This window comes from Geotrypetes seraphini, chromosome 11, assembly GCF_902459505.1.
Source record: "Geotrypetes seraphini chromosome 11, aGeoSer1.1, whole genome shotgun sequence".
Taxonomy (NCBI): domain Eukaryota; kingdom Metazoa; phylum Chordata; class Amphibia; order Gymnophiona; family Dermophiidae; genus Geotrypetes; species Geotrypetes seraphini.
Window position 1 is genome coordinate 86585241 of NC_047094.1, and position 21527 is coordinate 86606767.

Here is a 21527-nt window from a genome sequence, read left to right on the forward strand (position 1 = left end):
TCTTTCGCTGTACGGCAGCTCCTCCAGCCCCTTAACCACCTTAGTCGCTCTTCTCTGGACCCTTTCGAGTAGTACCGTGTCCTTCTTCAGGTACGGCGACCAGTGCTGGACACAGTACTCCAGGTGAGGGCGTACCATGGCCCGGTACAGCGGCATGATAACCTTCTCTGATCTGTTCATGATCCCCTTCTTTATAATTCCTAGCATTCTGCTTGCCATTTTTGCTGCCGCTGCACATTATGTGGACGGCTTCATCGACTTGTCGATCAGAACTCCCAAGTCCCTTTCCTGGGAAGTCTCTCCAAGTACAGGCCCGGACATCCTGTATTCGTGCATGAGATTTGTGTTACCGACATGCATCACTTTACACTTATCCACGTCGAACCTCATCTGCCATGTCGATGCCCATTCCTCGAGCTTGATTATGTTGCAGATCTTCGCAATCCCCCTGCATCTTTACTACTCTGAATAACTTCGTATCATCCGCAAATTTAATCACCTCGCTCGTCGTACCTATGTTCAGATCATTTATAAAGATGTTAAAGAGCACGGGTCCAAGCCCTGCGGCACCCCACTGGTGACGCTCTTCCAGTCCAAGTATTGTCCATTTACCCCCACTCTCTGTTTCCTATGCTCCAGCCAGTTTTTAATCCACGTGAGTATTTCACCCTCAATTCCATGGCTTGCAATTTTCCGAAGTAGTCGTTCATGCGAACGCCTTCTGAAAATCCAGATATACAATTTCGACTGGATCGACTGTTTACTCCCTCAAAGAAGTGCAGCAAGTTCGTCAAACACGATCTGCCTTTGCTAAAACCGTGCTGACTGGTCCTCATCAGCCCGTTTCCATCAAGGTGATCAATGATGCTGTCCTTTATCAGTGACTCTACCATCTTTGTCGGTAACACAGATAGATAGATTGAAGAGCGACAAATCACCAGGCCCAGACGGAATCCACCCTAGGGTACTAAAAGAACTAAGAAATGAGATAGCAGAAATACTCCAACGAGTTTGCAACCTATCCTTGAAAACTGGAGAGATACCGGAGGACTGGAAGATAGCAAATGTTACACCTATCTTTAAAAAGGGGTCAAGAGGAGACCCGGGAAACTATAGGCCGGTAAGTTTGACATCGGTTCCAGGCAAGATGGTAGAAGCACTGATAAAGGACAACATCTGTGAGCACATCAAAAAAAATGGGCTGATGAAAGCGAGCCAACATGGCTTCTGCAAAGGAAGATCGTGCCAAACAAACTTACTGCACTTCTTCGAGGAGGTAAACAGCCATTTGGACAAAGGGGAACCTGTAGACATCATCTACCTTGACTTCCAAAAGGCCTTTGACAAGGTACCCCATGAGCGGTTACTTAGGAAGCTGTGGAACCACGGGGTGGAAGGGGACGTACACAGATGGGTCAAACACTGGTTGGCAGGCAGGAGACAGAGGGTTGGAGTGAAGGGTCACTACTCGGGCTGGAGGAAAGTCACGAGTGGAGTTCCGCAGGGGTCTGTACTTGGACCGCTGCTGTTCAATGTATTTATTAATGACCTGGAAACGGGGACGAAATGTGAAGTTATAAAATTTGCGGATGATACTAAACTCTGTAGAAGGGTCAGAACTATGGAAGAGTGTGAGGACCTACAAAGGGACCTAAGCAAACTGGAAGAGTGGGCGAATAAATGGCAGATGAAATTCAATGTAGGGAAATGCAAGGTCATGCATATAGGGAGAAAGAACCCGATGTTCAGCTACCAAATGGGGGGACTAGTATTAGAGGGAAGTAACCTTGAAAGAGATTTGGGTGTACTGGTGGATACAACAATGAAGTCAACGACGCAATGCGCAGCAGCCGCGAAGAAAGCGAACAGAATGTTGGGTATTATTAAAAATGGTATTACGACCAGAACAAAAGAAGTCATCCTGCCGTTGTATCGGGCAATGGTGCGCCCGCACCTGGAGTACTGTGTTCAGTATTGGTCACCGCACCTTAAGAAGGATATGGCAATACTTGAGAGGGTCCAGAGGAGAGCGACACGAATGATTAAGGGCATGGAAAACCTCTCATACACTGAAAGATTGGAGAAGCTGGAGCTCTTTTCCCTGGAAAAGCGGAGACTCAGAGGAGACATGATAGAGACCTACAAGATCATGAAGGGCATAGAGAAAGTGGAGAGAGACAGATTCTTCAAACTTTCAAAACATAAAAGAACAAGAGGGCACTCGGAAAAATTGGAAGGGGATAGATTCAAAACAAATGCTAGGAAGTTTTTCTTTACTCAGCGGGTGGTGGACACCTGGAATGCGCTTCCAGAGGATGTAATAGGGCAGAGTACAGTACTGGGGTTTAAGAAAGGATTGGACAATTTCCTGTTGGAAAAGGGGATAGAGGGGTATAGATAGAGGATTATTACGCAGGTTCTGGACCTGTTGGGCCGCCGCGTGAGCGGACTGCTGGGCACGATGGACCTCAGGTCTGACCCGCATTGCTTTGCTTATGTGCTTATGTACAGAGGTCAGACTCACCGGTCTGTAGTTCCCTGGATCTCCCCTCGAACCTTTCTTGAAGATAAGTGTAACATTGTCTACCTTCCAGTCTTCCGGAATGTTTCCCGATTTGATCAACAGATTGGCTATTAGTTGAAGCAGTTCAGCTATGGTCCCTTTCAGTTCCTTGATGACCCTTGGATGGATGCCATCCGGTCCCAGGGATTTATCGCTCTTAAGCCTATCAATCTGCCTACATACCTCCTCTAGACTGACCGTCAATCCTGTCAGCTTTCCGTCTTCGTTTCTAGCATATACCCTGATGGGTTCCGGTATGCTGTGTACATCTTCTTCGGTAAATACAGATGCAAAAATTGTGCTCAGTTTGTCAGCGATTGCTTTGTCCTCCTTTAGTGCTCCCTTTATTCCATGGTCATCCAACGGTCCCACCACTTCCTTTGCGGGTCGTTTCCCCTTAATATATCGAAAGAACGGCTTGAAGTTTTTCGCCTCCTTGGCTATTTTTTCCTCGTAGTCTCTTTTGGCCCCTTTTACCGCTTTATGGCACCTGCGTTGATGTTGTTTGTGCTTGTTCCAGTTTTCATCCGTTTTTGACTTTTTCCATTCCTTAAATGAAGTTTTCTTGTCTCTGTTCGCTTCTTTCACCTCTACAGTGAGCCACGTTGGTTCTTTGTTCATTTTCCTCTTGGATCCCTTGTTGATACGCAGTATATATATATTTTGCGCCTCAGTGACTGTGTCCTTAAAAAGGGACCAAGCTTGCTCTAGCGTTTTTACAGTGCTTATCCTCTTCTTAATCTTCTTCCCTACCATGAGTCTCATCCCTTTGTAATTCCCTTTTCGGAAGTTCAGTGCCTTGGCTGTCGTTTTGGACCGATGTTTCTCCCCTGCGTCCAGATCAAAGCGGATCATATTGTGATCACTGCTTCCCAGCGTCCCTTCTACTTCTACATCTTGTGCTGGTCCTCGCAGGCCATTTAGAATTAAGTCCAGAATTGCATTTCCTCTAGTATTTTCCTTGACAAGTTTTTCCAGGAAGCAATCGCCTACAGCTTCCAAGAACTTGGTCTCTCTAATGCAGCCGGAGATGCCTAGGTTCCAGTCTATTCCCGGATAGTTGAAGTCACCCATGATAACTGTGTTGCCTCCCTTGCAGTTGTGTTTAATCTCGTCTGTCATTTCTCCATCAATTTCTTTGGACTGCCCTGGGGGTCGGTAGTAGATGCCGATCTTCGTTTCCAGGCCATTTGTTCCTGGAATTTTGACCCATAGAGACTCTAACTTAACCGTCAGTTGTGGCGTGTTCTCTCCAGCAGATTCAATTTCCTCTTTGACGTATATGGCAACACCCCCACTTTTTTGAGCCACTCTGTCTCTGCGGTATAGTTTGTATCCCGGTAGCACAGTGTTCCAGACGTTTTCCTCAGTCCACCATGTTTCCGTGATGCCTATGATGTCAACGTTATCTTTTTGTATTATGGCTTCTAATTCACCCATCTTATTTGTAAGGCTCCTTGCGTTTGTGTACATACACTTGAGTTTCCAGCTTTTTCCTTTCTTGCATTTCCTTCCCTCTTGTGTCCTTTTCGATCTCTCTTGCCTGTAATCCGGTGAGTCTTTCCCTCTATCTTCTTGCACGATATCCTCTGGGTATACCGGTTCCCGAACCATCAACTCTCTCTCTGTCGACTTTCCCCTTCTTCCTAGTTTAAAAACTTGTCCACTTCTCTCTTGATGTTGCTTGCAAGTAGCCTCGTTCCGTCTCTGCTGAGGTGGAGTCCATCCTTCCTGTAGAGCTTGCTCTTTCCCCAGAACGTTGTCCAATTGCATACGAAGTGGAATCCTTCCTCACACCAGCGCCGCATCCACGCGTTGACTGCTTGCAGCTCCATGTGCCTCTTCTCATCTGCCCTGGGTACTGGCAGGATCTCCGAGAATGATATCCTCTGTGTTCTGGTCTTCAGCTTCCTTCCTAGCATCCGGAACTGGTCCTTCAGATCCATTAATTGACCATATTATGATTGATCAGACCATATACGAGGGCTCTCTCTAGTTATCAAGATTTCAGGTGTTCAATTTCAAGTTAATGCTTTAATTAAAAGTTCCTTTTTCTTTAGAAAACTGAGACGTGTCAAGAAATTTGTTTAGTCAGGAACAATCTAGACTTATAGTTCAGTCTTTGTTACCATCCAAATTAGATTATTGTAATCTTAGTTATGTTGCTGCAAAAATTACAGACAACACAGAATACTGCTGTTAGATTGATATTCTCATTGAACAAATATGATAATATTTCAGGATACTGTACTTCATCAACCTTCACTGGCTTCCCGTCGAAGTCAGAATTTTGTTTTAAGTTTTCTTGCATTTGATACAAAGTTTTAAATGGATATTGTCTGACATATATGCTTTCCCACTTCCAGTTTTTCAAATTATGGGCTACTTTTAACTGCACTAGAGGATTTTAGCACAAGCCAGAGTGGTAAATCCTGTGACATTCAGAATTCCTAAGGCCGATGAAGCATTTATCTCACCAGCCCGCACTAAAAATCTCTAGCGCAGCTTAATAAAATGGGGAGGGGGGTTATATTAGAAAAATAAGATCCCATAATAACTCACCTTTTTAATTCCTTTCTGGACTTTTGCCACATGGCAGCCACTAGCGTGGCTTTGTAAAAGAGGGGTTAAGTAAAGATTTTTGCTATTCGTAATAATTTGTTAGATATCTGGTTTTATTTATTTTATTTTAGTTTCCTCTCTTAATTATGTAAACCATTTTGAACTTTGTGATATTAGTAGTATACAAATACCATGTTATGTTATGCTATATATAAAAAGTGCTACTCACTGACCCCCTCCTGGTGATTGGAGGACATTCCACAAAGGAAGAACTCAGAACAACAGTAATTCTAGTCTGCCCCCCCCCCCCCCCCACACACACACACACACACACATTCTCCTTTCTGCCAGGCAGTAGACTTACCAGGGAAAATATCCATCTTAGGAACTTTTATTTATTTACTTAGATACTTACTAAACCACTAAAACTGATAATGCAGGGCTGAGCAGTTTACAACCTAAACAGAAGTATGAAAGGAACTCCAATAATGAAATAAGAAAGTGGAGTAGAACGGGTACAAGTGGATCGATTTTTCACTCCGTTAAAAATTACAAAGACTAGGGGACACTCGATGAAGTTACAGGGAAATACATTTAAAACCAATAGGAGGAAAAAAAATTTCACTCAGAGAATAGTTAAGCTCTGGAACGCGTTGCCAGAGAATGTGGTAAGAGCAGATAACGTAGCTGGTTTTAAGAAAGGTTTGGACAAGTTCCTGGAGGAAAAGTCCATATAAAAGTCTGTTATTGAGAAAGACATGGGGGAAGCCACTGCTTGCCTTGTATCGGTAGCATGGTTTGTTTGTGTATAATAGTACTTATCCCAGGACAAGCAGGCAGGTATTCTCACTAGTGGGTGATGTCATCCGACAGAGCCCCGACACGGACATCTTGAAAGCATGTCTTGCTTGAAGAAACTTAGAAGTTTCGAGATGCCCGCACCGCGCATGCGCCAGTGCCTTCCCGCCCGATGTACCGGGCGTGTCTCCTCAGTTCTTTTCTTTCCGCGGAGCTGAGAAGTTTGTACTTCATTCTGCGCTGACTGAAATTCAGTTTTTGCCTTCTAATTAACCCGCGTTTCTGTTTATTTCTTTGATTTTATTTCAATTTTACTTTATTTTTCTTAAAAAAAAAAAAAAAAAAACTTAAAATTATTTCTTCCGGCGGTTCGGCCGGGCCGGCCTCGTGGCTGCGGCCTAGCGGCTTCGACCTTGCAGCGTCGATTTTCCGGCCTATGTCCCGACCAATCACCGGTTTTAAAAAGTGCAGCAAGTGCCAGCGTGCGATTTCGCTGACGGACCCACACCGACGCTGCCTTCAGTGTCTTGGTCCGGAACACGTTCCGAAATCGTGCTGGCCTTGTTCCACGCTCACTGCGCGCTCGTTTAAGCGGCGCTGCTTGCTCTGGGAGTCGATGTTCAAGATGGAGACTGCCAAGGACATCTCTGCTACTGCGGCTGTTGAGGTTTCGCCGGTCCGTTCGAAACCTGCATCGACGACTCCTGCATCGAGCATCGTGAAGCCCGCATCGTTCGCACCGGCTTCAGCATCGAGTTCAACATCGGCGCCTGCTTCCGTCTCCTCGGTTCAGGTACCGCCTTCCACTGTCCCTCCTGTGGTCATCAAAGTGCCTAAAGCTAGCAAGCAGAAGCACTTGGCCACGAAGGAACGCGAAGACCATACAGGAGGACCCCCTTTCGGTGCGGATCCCTCCATATCGGCTTCGCTTCGTTCCCTGCTAGAAGCTCAGTTTGTCGAGCTTATGCGCACTATGGGACCCCGGCTTATCGCCAACATTCACGGTGAGCTTCCGACCCCGGTTTCAGAGGGCGGTCCGCCCCCTCCCCCTCCTCCTCGTCGTTCGATCTCTCTGCTCGACGAGGGGGATCGGCGGAGGGCGGCTGAATCCTCCAGGAGGGCTTCCCTTCCTGAGATGCCACCTTTGGAGCCCATCACACCTCCACGCCAACAGGGTGCTAGGGCGGCTCATGATAATCGTAGTCCTGGGCATACTGCATCGCAGGAGGAGTTCTTCCGCACTCCATACCAGACCTGGGTGGCGCTGCGTGAATCCGCTTCTCTGCCACCTCTACGAACCACTGCATCGAGCCCTATCCATTCCTTTGAAGCTTCAAAGGACCAATCGATGCAAAGAAGATCTCGTTCTCCGTCCCGTCACCGGGAGGGGCATCGATCTTGGCACTCTTCTCGGCACTCCTCACGTCATTCGGAGGTGTCTCCGCAGAAGAAGATGCAGCGTTTGGGATACTCCTCGTCGGATGTGTCCCAGCCGGAAGGACCGGAGTATGAGGAACCATCTACCTCCTATTCTCCCTGTCGATCTCAGCTCTCCCTGGACCCGGAGGCTTCCACGTCTTCTAGCCCGTCTCGTCGGCCGGCCTTGACAGACCAATTGTCTTTCTCATCCTTTCTCCGACAGATGGCGGATGACTTGGATGTGACTTTGGACACTGGGTCCAAATATTCTAAAGAGTATTTGGACACCATGCATTTACCTCACCCTCCGGCGGAGACACTTCGGCTTCCTCTACACAAGCTGCTGGACCAGACTTTCATGCGCTGTTTTGAGACACCGTATTCCTTACCGGCAGTTCCCAGTAAACTGGATGCTCGATACCGCATCGTTCACCACAAGGGGTTTGAGGGAGCTCAACTTTCTCATCAGTCCCTTCTAGTCGAGTCCTCTCTCAAACGTTCTCATCCCTCCCAAGTCTATGCTTCCGTGCCTCCGGGCAGAGAGGGGAGAACGATGGATAAGTTTGGTAGACGTATCTATCAGAACTCGATGATGGCGACTCGAGTACTCAACTACAACTTTTTCTTCTCTTCATACTTGGATTTTTTCTTGCCGGTGCTCCGCAAGTTCATGGTAAAGGACAAAATCTGTGAACACATAGAAAACAATGGACAACTGAAGGCGAGTCAGCATGGCTTCTGCAAGGGAAGGTCATGCCTCACGAACTTGCTGCACTTCTTTGAGGGAATAAACAACCAGATGGATAAGGGGGAATCCATAGACATCATTTACCTTGACTTCCAAAAAGCCTTCGACAAGGTACCTCACGAGCGGCTACTTAAAAAGCTGTGGAACCATGGGGTGCAAGGGGATATCTACCGATGGATCAAACACTGGTTGGCAGGCAGGAAACAGAGGGTTGGAGTGAAAGGCCAATACTCAGACTGGCAATGGGTCACGAGCGGAGTTCCACAGGGGTCGGTGCTGGGACCTCTACTGTTCAATATATTTATCAACGATCTGGAGGCGGGGACAAAATGTGAGGTTATCAAATTTGCCGATGACACCAAACTCTGCAGCAGGGTTAGAAACACGGAAGACTGTGAAGACCTGCAAAGAGACCTAACGAGACTGGAAGGCTGGGCAAAAAAGTGGCAAATGAGTTTTAACGTAGAGAAATGCAAGGTCATGCATGTAGGGAAAAAGAACCCGATGTTCAGCTACAAAATGGGGGGAACACTGCTAGGGGTGAGTACCCTTGAAAGGGACCTGGGGGTGATGGTCGACACATCACTGAAACCATCGGCACAATGTGCGACAGCCTCAAAGAAAGCAAACAGAATGCTGGGCATCATCAAAAAGGGTATCACAACCAGGACGAAGGAAGTCATCATGCCGCTGTATCGAGCAATGGTGCGCCCGCACCTGGAGTACCGTGTTCAATACTGGTCGCCGTACCTCAAGAAGGACATGGCGATACTCGAGGGAGTGCAGAGGAGGGCGACTAAACTGATAAAAGGTATGGAAAATTTTGCATACGCCGACAGGTTAAAAATGCTGGGGCTGTTCTCCCTAGAGAAGAGGAGACTTAGAGGGGACATGATAGAAACCTTCAAAATCCTTAAGGGCATAGAGAAAGTGAATAAGGATAGATTCTTCAAACTGTGGGGAGCCACAAGAACTAGGGGTCACTCGGAGAAATTGAAAGGGGACAGGTTTAGAACAAATGCTAGGAAGTTCTTTTTTACTCAGAGGGTGGTGGACACATGGAATGCGCTTCCGGAGGATGTGATAGGCCAGAACTCTGTACAGGGGTTCAAGGAGGGTTTAGATAGGTTCCTGGAGGATAGGGGGATTGAAGGGTACAGATATAACTTGAGGTAGGTTATAGAAGTGGACAGAAACCACTTCACAGGTCGCAGACCTGATGGGCCGCCGCGGGAGCGGACCGCTGGGCGAGATGGACCTCGGTCTGACCCAGTGGAGGCAACTTCTTATGTTCTTATGTTCTTATGTTCATTCCTTTCATCGATGCTCAGGCTCGTTTCCAGTTTGAAGAGGTGGTGGCGACCCTGTCCCAATTACGCCTTCAACTGATGCAATCCTCCTACGATGCCTTTGAGCTCTCAGCTCGAGCTGCGGCATGTTCGGTTGCCATGCGTCGCCTGGCATGGCTTCGAACCATCGATATGGATCCGAACCTCCAAGACAGACTTGCAAATGTACCTTGTGCAGGAGCGGATCTATTTGATGAGTCTATCGAAACTGTTACTAAAAAGCTGTCGGACCATGAAAGTCTTTTCAGTCTATTCTACGTCCTAAACCGAAACCTCAGCAGTCTCGTCCATCTAGACCGCCTCAGATTTACCAGCGGCGTTATCAACCGAGGCAGACTCCTCCTGCGAGACAGCCTGCGAAGAGACAGCCTCCGCAGAAGACTCAGCAGAAGCCTCAGATGCCGGCTGCACCCAAGGCTACTCAGCCTTTTTGACTATCTTCCAGGGAGCATAACCAACGTTCTGTCTTCCCCTGTTTTTCCCATAGGGGGTCGTCTCCATTATTTTTGTCATCGATGGGAGTCAATCACCACAGACCTTTGGGTCCTTACCATCGTAAGAGAGGGATACTCTCTTCATTTCCAACGGGTCCCCCCAGACCACCCTCCAAGAGAGTATCCTTCCAACTTAACGCAGACCGCCCTTCTTCTCCAGGAGGCTCAGGCCTTGCTTCGGCTTCGGGCCGTCGAGCCAGTCCCGTTAGATCAGCAGAACCAAGGGTTTTACTCCCGATATTTCCTGGTTCCGAAGAAGACGGGCGATCTGCGGCCCATTTTGGACCTTCGAGTCCTCAACAAGTTTTTGGTCAAGGAGCGGTTCCGTATGCTGACTCTTGCCTCTCTCTATCCCCTCCTCGAGCAGAACGATTGGTTATGCTCTCTGGACCTCAAGGAGGCCTACACTCACATCCCGATTCATCCGGCCTCCCGCAAGTTCCTCAGATTTCGGGTGGGACATCTGCATCTGCAGTATCGAGTGCTTCCATTTGGCCTTTCCTCTTCGCCCAGAGTCTTCACGAAGTGTCTGGTGGTGGTGGCCGCTGCACTCCGGAACATGGGTCTCCAGGTGTTTCCATACCTCGACGACTGGCTCATCAAGGCCCCGTCGGCCCCAGAGGTCATTTCGGCGACCTTGACTACAATTTGTTTTCTGCAGAACTTGGGCTTCGAGATCAACTTTCCCAAGTCACATCTTCAGCCCACCCAGACTCTCCCCTTCATCGGGGCGGTCCTGGATACCATCCAACTTCGAGCGTTCCTTCCTCCTCAGCGCATGGATGCTCTTCTTCTACTCTGCCAATCGGTGTCTTCTCGCCCGTCCATCTCAGCGAGACACATGATGGTCCTCTTGGGTCACATGGCATCCACAGTTCATGTGACGCCTTTTGCCAGACTACATCTCAGAATTCCTCAATGGACCTTGGCATCTCAGTGGACTCAGGTGTCCGACCCGTTGTCCCGCCACATTGTAGTCACTCCTGCTCTACGGCAGTCTCTTCTCTGGTGGATGACCTCTTCGAATCTATCCAGAGGTTTGCTGTTTCACTCTCCTCCCCACCAGAAAGTTCTCACGACCGATTCATCGAACTATGCATGGGGAGCTCATCTGGATGGTCTTCGCACTCAGGGGTTCTGGACCAGTGCGGAACGACTCCATCAAATCAATCTTCTGGAGCTCAGAGCCATCTTCAATGCTCTTCAGGCTTTTCAACATCTGCTTCACGACATGGTGGTCCTAATTCGCACCGACAATCAGGTCGCCATGTATTATGTAAACAAGCAAGGGGGCACGGGCTCGGCCTCCCTCTGCCAGGAAGCTCTTCGAGTCTGGGATTGGGCGGTCCGCCACAACACCTTCCTCAGGGCTGTCTACATTCAGGGGAAGGACAATGTCTTGGCAGACAAATTGAGTCGTCTTCTCCAACCTCACGAATGGACGCTCAATTCCAAACCCCTTCATCAGATATTTGCACAGTGGGGGACACCTCAGATAGACCTCTTTGCAGCCCCCCACAACTTCAAGCTGCCTCAGTTTTGCTCCAGGATCTACACTCCTCTCCGCCTCGAGGCAGACGCTTTTCTGCTGGGTTGGGGGAATCGCTTCCTATATGCGTTTCCTCCTTTTCCTCTCATTCAGAAGACTCTGGTCAAGTTGAGATCAGACCATGCCACCATGATTCTGATTGCTCCTCGGTGGCCCAGACAACCCTGGTTCTCCCTTCTACTTCAACTCAGCAGCAGGGAGCCCATACTTCTTCCAGTGTTTCCTTCACTACTCACTCAACATCAAGGTTCACTACTTCATCCCAATCTGCAGTCCCTCCACCTGACAGCTTGGTTCCTTTCAACATAACTCCTCACCAGTTTTCTCAAGCAGTGAGGGAGGTCTTGGAGGCTTCCAGGAAGCCTGCTACTCGACAATGCTACTCCCAAAAATGGACTAGATTCTCCTCCTGGTGTATTTCCAATGCCACGGAACCTCAGCGAGCTTCCCTTTCTTCTGTATTGGACTACCTTCTACACCTATCTCAGTCTGGTCTCAAGTCTACCTCCATACGAGTCCACCTAAGTGCTATTGCGGCTTTCCATCAGCCTCTATAGGGGAAACCTTTGTCTGCTCATCCTGTGGTTTCCAGATTTATGAAAGGTCTTTTTCATGTCAACCCTCCTATCAAACCTCCTCCTGTGGTTTGGGATCTCAATGTTGTCCTGTCTCATCTCATGAAGCCTCCGTTTGAACCTCTCAACAAGGCTCCACTTAAGTATCTCACCTGGAAGGTGGTTTTTCTGGTGGCCCTCACGTCTGCTCGCCGCATCAGTGAGCTTCAGGCCCTAGTGGCGGATCCACCGTTCACTGTATTCCATCATGACAAGGTGGTTCTTCGTACTCATCCGAAATTCCTGCCTAAAGTGGTCTCTGAATTTCACATCAACCAATCCATCGTGCTTCCAGTGTTCTTTCCAAAGCCTCATTCTCATCCTGGGGAAGCTGCTTTGCACACTCTGGACTGTAAACGTGCTTTAGCTTTCTACTTGGATCGCACAAAGCCTCACAGAACTGCTCCTCAACTTTTCGTCTCCTTTGATCCAAACAAGTTGGGACGACCTGTATCGAAGCGCACCATCTCTAACTGGATGGCGGCTTGTATCTCTTCCTGCTATGCCCAGGCTGGATTATCCCTTCCCTGTAAGGTCACAACCCATAAGGTCAGAGCAATGGCAGCCTCTGTAGCCTTCCTCAGATCGACACCGATTGAGGAGATTTGTAAGGCTGCCACTTGGTCCTCGGTTCATACATTCACCTCTCATTATTGTCTGGACATTTTTTCCAGACGGGATGGACAGTTTGGCCAAACAGTGTTACAAAATTTATTCTCTTGAAATTGCCAACTCTCCCACCATCCCATTGGGGTTAACTTGGAGGTCACCCACTAGTGAGAATACCTGCCTGCTTGTCCTGGGATAAAGCAATGTTACTTACCGTAACAGTTGTTATCCAGGGACAGCAGGCAGCTATTCTCACGTCCCACCCACCTCCCCTGGGTTGGCTTCTCAGGCTAGCTACCTGAACTGAGGAGACACGCCCGGTACATCGGGCGGGAAGGCACTGGCGCATGCGCGGTGCGGGCATCTTGAAACTTCTAAGTTTCTTCAAGCAAGACATGCTTTCAAGATGTCCGTGTCGGGGCTCTGTCGGATGACATCACCCACTAGTGAGAATAGCTGCCTGCTGTCCCTGGATAACAACTGTTACGGTAAGTAACATTGCTTTTTGGTTAGTGGGTTTATATTTGAAAATTATTTTTTTTCTGTTTTCTGTGTGCGTGACTGAGGCCAGGTGTTCTGGTGGGGATGGAAATCCAGAAAGTCTGGTTGGTGTTATGGCCCCAAGTAGGAAGATATTTGTCAGCTCTCCTTCACTTTTTTGGACTTGAAATGGCTCCAACTTAAAAAGTAGTGAAGACTACTGTTCTATAGTCAAGGCTTTGCAGGACCCCATTGGTGGGAGTTTGTAAAGAGCATGCTGAGGGCCCCAAATCCTTGTTTGCTTAGGACTCACCAAAGGGTTAATCTTGCCCTCCCCTATGTTCTTAGCCCATTGCTCTAACCATTAGGCTACAACCCACCACCATCACCACCACCACCTACCAAGTGAAAAATTGTTTTGAGCATTCTTGAATCAGAGCTGGAAGTGCTACAAGTATAATACACCTGTCAATTTAGAGACATTATAACTTCTATAAAATGTGACCACTCACTTTCATTAAATTGTTTTGGTCTGCCACACTTCCCTATATGACCCATTTGGAATGGTAATTTGGGGTGAAGGTGGTAACAAGAAGTCCTCAATTCCTCAAACAGTTCTCAAGTAAGCATCATTGTGACCATATGTGCCTAAATCGTAAAGGCGCCTACATTGTAAGTGCCTACTTTAATTAGTAAATGGGCCTAATTGGTTTCAATTATAAGTTTTAACAAACTCATCATAGATAACAATTTAATTTGGTTGTAGGCACCTAAGATGATAGGTTCGATTCTCTAAACAGTAGGCACCTATCCTTAGACTCCAACCACCAGTAGGCATGATTATGGGCAGATCGGGGTTTTTTTTTAAAGATAGGCATCGCTAGCCATCTATAGGTGCCTGTAGGCACCTACATTAGGTGCCTCTATTTAGGCCAAGAAAACCCTGGCCTAAATAGTGAAGCCTAAAGTTAAGGATGCCTAGCGGTGCCTAAACACAGTTTAGGCATCACTAGTCACAATTCTGTTAACAGGCACCTACAAATGTTGGTACCTACAAATGTGAACAGAATTTGACCCTTATTGTCTGTGTGCCCTGCTGTGGCTTCTTGCCATTTTAGCTGCTGGAAAAGGAATATAATGTGCCCAAAGTCAGTATTTGGTATTAATTTCTTCTCCTAATATCCAGGAATTGATGGAGAGGGTGCTATGAACTCAAACCCATATTTATTCATGCACAAAGACCCTGATTCTATAGATGGCACCTAACTTCTAGGTGCCATTGAGAGTGATTGTCAATCATCTGCTAAGCACCATTTACAGACTCGCACCCACCGATGCTTAAGCGGTCATAGGCACTGGTAGATATTGAAACCTTGGGTGCACTCTCATTTATGCCCAGGTTTTCTTGGCCTAAGTCAAACCACACCCAAAATATCCATCCAGAATCCTCCCCTAACCATGCCTACTGTCTAATAGATGCTTCAGGTTAGAGGTCTACCTCAAAGTGGTAGGTGCTACCGAGTTGGGCACTTACTAGCTAATTAGTTTATTAATTGTTTTTTAATGGCATTTTTCATTTACCAGTGCCAATTAAGCCTAATTGAATAATTAAGTTAGGCACCTAGATAAGCTAGGTATACCGATCTAGGCACCTAACTTTAGGTGTCTTTTGTAGAATCAGAGTCAAAGTGGCTAGTCCTTTGTAAATTGGACCTAATGGGCCCAATATTCAGCCTTCAGGATGCAGTCTGGCTACATCCCAGGGGCAGCAGTGATCCTAGATGAATATGGGATGTATCTGGGCCCAGCATTGAATATCCAGGACAAAGTTCAGTGGCTCACACCTAGCCAACCAAGCCAGTTTTCATTGGCTGGCTGGCTAAGGCAAAACGGACAAAGATAAATCTGCCTTATAGGGAGATCTGTCTGGCCTTGTGCCGTAGCCAAACAGCTGATAAAAATTGGCAGTGACTTGCTATGTCATGCAGCGAGCCCGATATTCAGTGGGAGATAGCTGATTGTCTCCCACTGAATATCGGTAGAAAGCCAGCCAAATGGGACTTAGCCGCTTTGCTAAGTCCCGCTTAATATCAGGAGGAAAAGCTTTAGTAACAGGAAAAAAGGGTAAAGAAAATTTTTCCACATACACAGGAAGGAGACCAGACAATATGTCTTTCCAGGACTTTAAGCCAGCCTCAACATATGCTAAGTTTCATGTTGCAGAGAGATTGGACACTTGCATGTTGTACTGTACATTTTATCTCTTCAGGGAGTATAATTATTCATGTTTTAGGATATGAGGCATTTTTCGGAAATTAGTTTATCACTATATTTATGGCTTGCCTTGGTGAACTTCTGGGCTATTTACTTTGCTTTGGCATATTGGGATTTATGGGTTTTTCAGAAGAGTTATTTTGACTTATTTCTCTAATCCACCTTCAAATGGAACAGTACCCCCCTCCCATAAAAGTGTCATATAGATACTGAAATAAAATCACAGTGAAAAAGATCTGATCCAGTGCCCTGCAGTTTCGGAGTCCTGCTGATTTATGGGTTTGCTGATGGATGATTACTCTTCCCTCATGGGAGTGTCTCCAATTAAAAACGCACCAGCCTTATATGTATGCGTTCTTGAGTCTGTGTGTGCTTTCCTTTCTAATTACTGGAGTTCCTTTTCATATTTCCTATCATTTTTTAATGATATTGTTAACCGCTGTGTTCATGTGTAAAGCCAAGTGGTATAGAAAGTTCTATAAACTATTGAGGCAACAACTGTTCAGGAGAGAGTTATTACACCCCAAAAACATTTTGGACCCAATTCTAACTTAATTAATTGGCACACTAATTGACAGTGCTGATTTAAAAAAATTTAAGTACCATTAAAAATGGAGTCACCTAAGGGCGCCTCCCAGAAAAAGCGCTATCATGCTTAACACCACTTGTAAGCGTGGTTAACATCAGAAGTGGCATCATAAGGTGCCTCCGTGGACGTGATTCTCTTGAAAGGTAGGCACCGGAAATGTAGGACTTGAAAACCCTGGCCTACATTTCCAGTGCCTACCTTTCACATAGCCGCAATTCTGTAAACGGCGCCATTGCATGATTGACATACAAACAGCAGCCCTTTTTAAGGTAGCCACTGATAACAGTGCCGTTTACAGAATCCGGGCCTTTCTCCCCAAACCTAGGGGAATTTTCAACATGACATCCAAATCCAATTTTAGACTTTTTCAAATAACATCCACAAATCCAGTGCCAATCATGACCATTTCCAAACCAGAAATACGTCTATCTTTTTGGTTCAAAAATCATCCTATTTTAGACATTTTTATGCTCAGTGTGTCTTTTTTTTAAGGGCCATTTTCAAACAAAAAACATCCAAGGGAAAATGCACAAAAACAAGCCATTGGGATATCTGGAGTCCTGCAGTCTTACTAGACTGGCCACACAGACACCCAGCAGAGCAGTGGGTCAGCTTATGGGACACTACAATGAACTTCACATAAAAGGTTCCAGGTGCAAATCTCATCATAACTCCTTTTTATTGTTTGATGAGCCCTCCAGGAATAGCAAAAAATGTAGTATACCTTTCTCTACTTTCCATCTCAATTGTACCAGTTAAAGTGGGATATGGGTCTTGGTCCCCTTCTCTATGGTTCACTGCACCAACCACTAGCCTAATCCAGGGACTTACTTGCTACTCTTAAGAGGCATGGTCATTATATCTGCTACTGTCACACAGTCTGGAATGTACTGTTACTTTCAACTCTTAGGGGAGGTGGGAGGGGGTCATTGACCACTGGGGGATTAAGTGTGGTCATGCCTTTATCTCTTGAGTGGTCATCTGGTCAGTTTAGATACCTTTTTGGTTCTAAGGCCCGTAGTCTATAAATGGTTCCCTACCGGTGCCTAACTTAAGTTGAAAACGCTGTTTTAAAAAAGAAAAAATGCGTATAAAAGCAAAAATGTAGATGCCTACCAGTGCCTCAAAAAAGGCGCCTGAATCGCACTTACAGAGTTACTTTATGACATCAGTGCCACTGTAGGCATGACTAAATGCCGGAACTGGTGTTAGGCATCATAAAGCACCTCTGTAGGCACAATTCACATAAAATGTAGGCGCCGGAAATGTAGGCCTTGAAACCCTGGTCTACATTTCCAACGCTTACCGTTTCTATAAACGGCACCATTGTGTGATTGACACATGATTGGCGCTGAATTTTCTTCAAAACAGTTTTAGTTAATTAAGACTTTCTAACCTACGAGGTCTTACCATAGGACCCCTGAGGAAGACTGTATTCGTCGAAACACGTACCGTGTTGGGTCCAAACGTTCCCATGGTATTGGGTCCTAGACATTTTTATGTGGATTACCAAGTTGAATTTTGAATAAAGCCTACATCTTGAACATCTATCCTCTACAACATCTTTTTGTTTCTGTTGGATTCCTTTCTGTGGAGCAACCAGGGTCAACTTCTTTGTTTGTGCTTAGTCGTTATTGAAACAGGTCTAATCAAAAACACCCTATTTTTTGCCCTGGATGTTTTTGCAATGTTCCATTATTACAGAAAAACATCCAAATCATACACCCACCCTAGTCCTGCCCAAAACATGCCCCCTTGAGATTTAGATGGACTGTGGAGAAAAACATCCTTAAAACAACTTTCAAAAATAGCGATTTGGATGTTTCTACAAAATACAGTAAAAATCCATTTCCTACTTTCGTGCCATTTTCTGGACATTGTTCTGTTTCATAAATGAGCCCCAAAGGGTCTGGTGGAATAGGGAGTATGTTTCTGTTACTGAATTATTATTGCAATTCTCTGTATCAAGGTATCAATAGTCAAGACATACATTGCCTGCAAATAATTCAAAATACTTCTATCAAACTGATAACTGAAGCGGTTCCAGGGACAACAGTTCAGCCCCCCCCCCTCCCGAAGAAGCACAGAGTGGTAGTCATTGGGGGACTCCCTGCTGAGGTGCACCGAGGGACCTATTTGCAGACTGGATATGCAATCAAGAGAGGTTTGCTGTCTACCAGGAGCCAGAATCTGAGATGTCACTGCCTGCCTAGATAGACTTATCAAGCCCCAAGACCACTTCCCCATGCTTCTCATCCACGTCGGAACGAACAACACTTCCAGGAACACCCCGGAGATTATACCTGAAGACTTTGGAGCCCTGGGTGAGAAGCTGATGAGGATGGAAGCGCAGGTGGTATTCTCCTCGATCCTCCCAGTGAGAGGTAAGGGAAGAGCCAGGGAAGAACGTATCCAGAGGACAAACGAGTGGCTACATGAATGGTGCAAGGAGATGAACTTCGGATTCCTAAACCATGGAGAGGCACTACAGGGACCAGACGTACTCCACCTGACCAGAAGGGGTAAGAATATCCTTGGACACCGACTAGCCCGCCTGCTTCGTAGGGCTTTAAACTAGGTAAGTTGGGGGAGGGTACCCACTCACGTACCGACACGGTAAGGAACCATCCTGGCGAGGTAAGTTGCAACTCCATTTCTGAGTCTGAGGTAAGTACACACTTTGAAAACAATACTATAGAAGGAACACTAACTCAGGCGGGAAATTCTCCACAGGGACTTAGCAAACATAAGGTATGGAGGGCTATGTACGTTAATGCACACAGTTTAGGCAATAAAATTATGGAATTAGAGATGGAAATAAGGAACGCTGACCTGGACGTGGTGGCAATATCCGAGACTTGGTTCACGGATTTACATGGGTGGGATATGGCAATACCAGGATACAAATTCGTCGAGAAAGAGAGGGCAAATTAGGAGGAGGAGTAGCACTATACATTAAAGAGGACATCAAAGTTACCAGAATCGCAGATGTCAAGTACACCGGGGAATCCCTCTGGGTGAACCTGGCCAGGGGACATGGCAAATGACTTCCAAGACAACAGGAAGACAAGGATATAGAATTAATCGAAAACATCACTTTGCGTGGGGACACAGTATTGTTAGGGGACTTCAATATGCCTGATGCAGATTGGATCGAACTTTCCACCACGACCAGCGGCAGCAGAAGGCTATTAACCTCCATGAAGGGAGCACGCCTCAAACAAATGGTTTTGGAGCCCACTAGGGATCAGGTGATACTGGACCTGGTACTCACCAACGGGGAAAGTGTCACAGAGGTTTCGGTAGGTGATAAGTTGGCCTCCAGTGACCACAACACGGTATGGTTCAACCTCAAGAAAGGTTTCACTAGATCAAACACATCAACAAAGGTCCTCAACTTTAAGGGCACTAACTTCAAAAGCAAGGGAGATTTTGTCCATCGGGCGCTACAAAATCAAGCCGCAACAGATAATGTAGAGGTAATGTGGTCAACTCTGAAATCTACCCTACACGAAGCAACCAACCGCTATATAAAAACAGTAAGTAAACAGCGGAGAAACAATAAACCTCAGTGGTTCTCTGCGGAGATCTCGGACCTTGTAAAAAAGAAGAAGAGAGCATTTATCTCCTGCAAACAATCAGGAAAACGAGAGACTAAGGAAGACTATCTGTCAAAACAGCAGTCAGAGAGGCCAAACTCCAAATGGAAGAGAATCTGGCAAAGAACATTAAGAAGGGGGATAAATCCTTTTTCAGGTATATTAGTGACAGAAAAAGAAACACAGATGGGATAGTACGCCTTAGGAAACCAGACGGGAATTATGTAGAATCGGATCCCGATAAAGCCGAACTACTAAATGAATACTTCTGCTTAGTCTTTACCTGCGAGGCGCCGGGGTCTGGTCCACAGTTGCAGACAAGAGAAAGCTCGGAAGACCCGTTTTGAAATTTCGAATTTATGCCCAGCAGCGTCTATTGTGAACTATCTAGACTAAAAATGAACAAAGCCATGGGACCAGTTGAGTGATGTCCTGGCGGAACCGTTATCCGCGCTCTTCAATCTCTCCCTAAGTACAGGAAGAGTCCCGTTGGACTAGAAAACAGCTAACGTCATTCCACTCCACAAAAAGGGATGCAGGACGTAGGCTGCGAATTATAGACCGGTGAGTCTCACCTCGATAGTGAGTAAACTTATGGGAATACTAATCAAACACAAGTTAGATACGATCCTGAACGAGGAGAATCTGCTAGATCCCCATCAACATGGATTTACAACGGGAAGGTCCTGCCAATCCAATCTAATCAGCTTCTTTGATTGGGTAACAAGAAAGCTGGATATAGGGGAGTCCCTGGATGTCGTGTACTTGGACTTCAGTAAAGCTTTTGATAGCGTCCCACACCGCAGGTTATTGAGCAAAATGAGTTCGATGGGATTAGGTGAAACATTAACTGCATGGGTTAAAGACTGGCTTAGAAGGAGACTTCAGAGGGTGGGGGTGAACGGTACCCTCTCCGAAACATCGGAGGTGATCAGTGGAGTGCTGCAGGGCTCAGTCTTGGGCCTGATCCTATTTAACATCTTCGTAAGCAACCTGGCTCAGGGGCTTCGAGGTAAAATTACATTATTCGCCGATGACGCCAAACTATGCAACATAGTGGGCAAAAGCATAGTGCCAGACGGTATGACACAGGACCTACTCTTACTGGAGCATTGGTCCACGACTTGGCAACTAAGTTTCAATGCCAAAAAGTGTAAGGTCATGCACCTTGGCAGCAGAAATCCAGACCCTAAATGGTGAAACCTTAGCAAGGACTACAGCAGAACAAGACTTGGGGGTAATCATTAGTGAAGACATGAAGACGGCCAATCAAGTGAAGAAAACTTCATCCAAGGCTAGACAAATGATGGGTTGTATCCGTAGAAGCTTCGTCAGCCGGAAGTCATAATGCCATTGTACAGATCCATGGTGAGACCTCATCTGGAATATTGTGTACAGTTCTGGAGGCCACATTACCAAAAAGATGTGCTGAGAATTGAGTCGGTTCAGCGAATGGCAACTAGGATGGTCTCAGGACTCAAGAATCTCCCGTATGAGGAACGGCTGGGTAAGTTGCAGCTATACTCACTCGAGAAGCGCGGAGAAAGGGGAGACATGTTTGAGACATTCAAATATGTCACAGGCCGTATCGAGGTGGAAGAAGATATCTTTTTTCTTAAAGGACCTACAGCAACAAGAGGGCATCTGCTGAAAATCAGGGGTGGGAAACTTCATGGCGACACCAGGAAGTATTTCTTCATCGAAAGGGTGGTTGATCATTGGAATGATCTTCCACTGCAGGTAATCGAGGCCAGTAGCGTGCCAGATTTTAAGAAAAAATGGGATAAGCATGTGAGATCTCTTCATGGAAGAAATTAGGGGGGGTGGGTCATTAGAGTGGGCAGACATGGTGGGCCGTGGCCCTTTTCTGCCGTCATTTT

The 21527-nt window shown here is 46.5% G+C and overlaps 1 protein-coding gene across 1 annotated transcript in view; it reads left to right on the forward strand.

Moving 5' to 3' along the window:
* CHRNA4 (cholinergic receptor nicotinic alpha 4 subunit) overlaps positions 1 to 21527 on the forward strand; it is a 105099-nt gene that overhangs the window by 36039 nt on the left and 47533 nt on the right. The gene's annotated exons all lie outside the window — the stretch shown is intronic.